Here is a 5,073-nt window from a genome sequence, read left to right on the forward strand (position 1 = left end):
TTCACATTTAAAATTGTAAATTAAGAAGAAGCCAGAACTAGATTTAGAATGTCATGTTTAGTGCCACAGCTAGAACTCCAGCCCGACAACTGAGAAATCTACCCCTGAAGCCCTAACATCTACATGGCAACTTGCTCCATGTGCCCAGTTTGAAACCTATGTGAAGGAGCATGCTGTCTGATAGGCCGACTGTGAGCATCCACCATGCACCATTAACTGCAACAGGAGCTGTTCATTCCAGTTGTGAGAGACTTGATGCTCAGTGTTGTCAATTCACCACTCTCATCATCATGACAGCAATGTTTAAGCAGCAATTAGGCAGACACGTGAGGAAAGTAACAGAGGAAATACACAACCATTGGCAGGCAGGGGAGAATCAATTGGATTAGACCCCTTTCAGTATGGGCCCAGGCTCTTCAGCCAACAAGTACACGCCACCTCTTGGCGCATCCCACCCAGACACATTCCCCTGTAACACACACACACCTGAACACTACGGACATTTTAGCATGGCCAATACATCTAGCCTGCACATCTTTGGACTGTGGGAGGAAACTGGAGCACGCAGATGAAACCCGCACAAACACAGAAAGGATGTGTGAACTCCACACAGACAGTTGCCCAAGGCTGGAGTTGAACTCAGGTCCCTGGCACTGTGGGGTGGCAGTGCTAACCACTGAGCCACCATACTGCTACAGCTTAGTTCAGTTCAGAATTGCATTAGACACAGATCTATGTTGCACTGTTTTGTGTTTCATGTTATTGCTGACAGTTCTCTGCCTGAAACAACACTGAAAGCTGGGAACATGGGAACAGGAAGAGGCCATTCTACCCGACTCTGGTGGCTCACCTTTTCTTAATATCACAGCGGATCTAAAACTTTGAGGATTTTCCCGACGCCATCCTTACAACTCCCATTGAGAATTTACACGTTGACCTTCACGTAGCTAGCTTTCCTATCTCTCCTTGTTTCGACTTTCGTGATAGAAAAAAAAGACTGGATGCAATATCAATTGGTAGCTTGTCTTGTCATTTCCTCAGTTTCAATACCAGCATTTCGTTGACTTGAGAGCACACGTTAATTCTAATGATTCTGCAGAAGCACGAGCCATGAGGTTCGTCTAAGACCGTAAATACCTTCACTGCTGTTGTTGGCTGAATGTGCCACTATAGTGTCCGCTGCTAATAAATGCAAATATGTTTCTCTACTCCAAAATGTGACTAAAGGCCTCTGGTGTCGGTTCACGCACTTTGAGACATGGCAGAGTCTGACAGAACTTGGACATTCAGAGATTACCTTGAGATGCACTTGACAGAGAGGAATGCGCAGTGCACTATGACGCTAGCAAATCAAGCTTTTCCTTGACTTTGAGCTGGAACGCTTTCGCGCGAAAAGCAAAGCTGAATCTCCTGCGCTACAGAAAGGATCAGGGCAGGCTAAATGCAGTATTAAAAGGGATGACCGTCTATGCACATTCAAGGCCAGGAAGGAAAGAAATTTAACAAAGATTCATAACGCATTGAAATAGAATGATCCTACTTCCCACAACAAAAGCAGAAATGGCCAACTTCATTCAAAGAAAGGTTGGCTGACAAGAACGCTCACTCCATGGCCATCCAGAACCATATCGCTGTAAAAGAGGAAAAACAACGTTTCTGCCCGGCTTCGAACCAGGGACCTTTCGCGTGTGAAGCGAATGTGATAACCACTACACTACAGAAACACACATGCGACTCTGCCCTTCGCCCTGGCCTTTCTACAGCATTGCAATTCGCAGCTGTTCAACGCTTCACATAGAACATAGAAAAGTACAGCATAGTACAGGCCCCTCGGTCCACGATGTTGTGCTGTGGAATAACCCTAATCCAAAAATAAAATAACCTAACCTACATTTCCCTCAATTCACTGCTGCCCATGTGCATGTCCAGCAGTCGCCAAAATGTCACTGATGACTCCGCTTCCACGACTACCACTGGTAAACTATTCCATGTGCTCACCTCTCAGTTTCAAATCGATTGAAGTAGTCCAGAATTATTGACACTATTGACAAATAAAAGATATTGTGTAAACTTGCCCAGAAAATATCCAAGTGTACGTTGCCAGGGTTGCAGTTTTCGGACTGTACGGTGCGGCTGAATAGGCTGGAGCAGTTTTCCCTGGAGCGTTGGAGGCTGAGGGACGACCTGACGGAAGTTTATAAGAACATCAAGGATATGGACAGTGTGAGTAGTCAAGGTTTCCATCACACGGTGGGCAAGTCCAAAACTGCAGGGTAAATAATTAAAGTGAGGGGCAGAAATTTTAAAGCAACCTGAGGGCCTTTTTCACGCAGAAGGTGGTGCAAGTATGCATTGAACTGCCAAACGATGCGGTGGAACCTGGTAAAATTACAACGTTTCCATGGCATCCAAATGCATGTGTGAATCGCGAGGGTTTAGAGGATATGGGCCAAATGCTGTCAAATGGATCTGCCTTAATTTAGGATATCTGGTCAACATTGGCGAGGTAGGCCAAAGGTTGTGTGTCTGCTCTCTACATTTCCATGATCAAATTGATAACCATTGGCTCAATGAAAATGAGGAGCAGATGCTCTGTGCCCTCTGCCATCGTCCTTTGACTTGTAACAAAACACGGTTTCACTGTTGTTCCTCAACTGTAACACAGCTCATCCCTACCCTGCTCCAGTAGAACAGGCAAACAACAGAACAGGCTACCAAGAGAAGTGGCAAAGGCGGTGTTCAAACTCACGTCACCAAGGAGACTGGCACCTGAAACCGCTTGGCCACACTACCACGCACGTGCAAGCTGCAGACATGATACTTTCTGATGTTGCTACTGCAAAACACCAAAAGTGAAGGCACAGGGAAAGGCTTCATGGATCCCTGTCTTGTTCGTCCCTTTTCTTAGCTGCTTGGCAGTGCCCAGCCAGCAAATTATTTTCCCACCAGATGCGGACAGCAGTTTGATCAAATCAGAAATCAATGGAAAGTTGAGCACATCTTGTAAGACTCGGTCAGGCAACAAATGTAATGTGCCTGGGAGAAAGTATATTCGGTTATGCTTGGATAAAGAAAACATGAACTGCAATGCATTTCTGCAATTTAGATTTTCAATCTGGCAAATGATTTTGACCTTTGATCGAAAGAGAACAATTTTTGCGTTAACATGTGGCATGAAAAACGTCCGACTACCGGGGAAACGCACCAAGCTGAGCTGATCGTGCACCAGATCATATTGTGCAGCATCCTTCGACTCACCGCGATGGTTTTGCAGTGTAAGTGGCTCAAAAATAACCCACGCATGGAAAAACAAGGCTAGCATTAGCATTCGAGAACCACAAATCACATTGGGATGCTGTTCGAACCTTGATGCAACTACGAGCTGCCATCTTCCTTGCCTTTCTCCGTACCCCAACGTTTTTCTACACAGTTTTCCATTCCTGGACATCAACCAATCTCAGCTGGCAGCCAGCTGATTTGGAAACCAGCGGGGGAGATGAGGAAAAGCAAATCAAGTTTATGAAATTCCACAGTGCTAATTTAGAGATGCACAAAAACAGTTTCTGAATACATTTCTGTACGTAAAAGGCGATCAGAGGTGTCAAGGAGATGCTCACAGCACGCAATTGTTTTTTTTTTGTGCTCATGAAGCCAAAAGCTCTCGCATCTGAGTCACCATCACTTCACATCCTGCTGACCGAATAAATTGTGTATTGCTTCACTTGAGTTTCATGTGGCTCGCTTTCCCTTCTCTCCTTGATTAGACTTTCTTAATCTCTTTTATGTAAAGACAGAAAAGAATGGATGCAATATCAATTGGTCGCCTGCCATTTCGTTTCCTCGGTTTCAATGCCAGTGCGTCTTTGACTTGAGAGCACGCATTATTGTTAGTGATTCTGCAACAGCACGCGCCATGAGGCTCGTCTGAGCCTGTAATTTCCTTCACTCCTGTTGTAGACTAATGAGCCGCTAATGAGTCCACTGCTAAAAATGCAAACATGTTTCTCTACTCCAAAACGTGACTGAAGGCTTCTGGTTTCTATTCATGCATTTCGAGGCATGACAGAATCTGACAGAACTGGAACATTCAGAGACTACCTTGAGATGCATTTGACAGAGTGGAACATGCCGTGCACTGCGACACCGACAAATCAAGCTTTTCTTTGACTTTGAGCTGGGATGCCTTTGCACGAAAAGCAAAGGCAAAACTACTTGGCTACACGAAGGATGAGCGCTGTCTAAATGCCCTCTTAGAAGGGATGACTATCTCTGCACATTCAGGGCCAGGAATGAGAGAAATTTCACAAAGATTCATACTGAAATGAAATAAAATGATCCTCCTTTCCACAACAAAAGCAGATATGGGCGAATTCATTCAAAGAAAGGTTGGCTGACAAGAACAACAAACGAGAAAGGTCACTGCATGTCCTTCCAGAAACCTATCGCTGTAAAAGAGAGGCACCACTGTTTCTGCCCGGCTTCGAAACGGGGACCTTTCGCGTGTAAGGCGAATGTGATAACCACTACACTACAGAAACACACACATTACCCTGTCCTGTGCACTGACATTTCTACAGCATTGAATTTCACAGCTGTTCAAAGATTCACCTCTCAGTTTCAAATAGATCGAAATAGTCCAGAGTTATTGGCACTGTTGAAAAACAAAAGATATCATGTAAACCTGCCCAGAAAATATTAACATTGACGTTGCCAGGGGTGCAGGTTTCGGACTGTATGGGGAGGCTGAATAGGCTGGGGCAATTTTCGCTGGAGCGTCAGTGGCTGAGGGACGACCTGACGCATGTTTATACAATCATCTGGGATATGGACAGGGTGAGGAGTCAAGGTCTTTATCACACGGTGGGCGAGTCCAAACCTGGAGGGTGTGTAGTTAAAGTGAGGGACAGAAGTTTAAAAGCGAAATAAGGGCATTTTTTTGCCCAGAATGTGGTGCAAGTATGCATTCAATTGCCAGACGAAGTGGTGGAGCCTGGTAAAATTACAACATTTTCAAGGCATCCGGATACGTGTGTGAATCGGGAGGGTTTGGAGGGATACGGGCCAAATGTTGTC

General features: G+C 45.2%; 2 non-coding genes across 2 annotated transcripts; both read right to left on the minus strand.

Moving 5' to 3' along the window:
* Positions 1–1,651: 1,651 nt before the first annotated feature.
* Positions 1,652–1,724, minus strand: trnav-cac (transfer RNA valine (anticodon CAC)). Its single transcript has one exon. It is a non-coding gene; the product is annotated as a tRNA-Val (tRNA).
* A 2,741-nt stretch (positions 1,725–4,465) lies between these two features.
* On the minus strand, positions 4,466–4,538 carry trnav-uac (transfer RNA valine (anticodon UAC)). The gene has a single exon. It is a non-coding gene; the product is annotated as a tRNA-Val (tRNA).
* Positions 4,539–5,073: the final 535 nt, after the last annotated feature.

The sequence above is a fragment of the Stegostoma tigrinum genome, unplaced genomic scaffold (genome assembly GCF_030684315.1).
Source record: "Stegostoma tigrinum isolate sSteTig4 unplaced genomic scaffold, sSteTig4.hap1 scaffold_110, whole genome shotgun sequence".
In the NCBI taxonomy this organism is placed as follows: domain Eukaryota; kingdom Metazoa; phylum Chordata; class Chondrichthyes; order Orectolobiformes; family Stegostomatidae; genus Stegostoma; species Stegostoma tigrinum.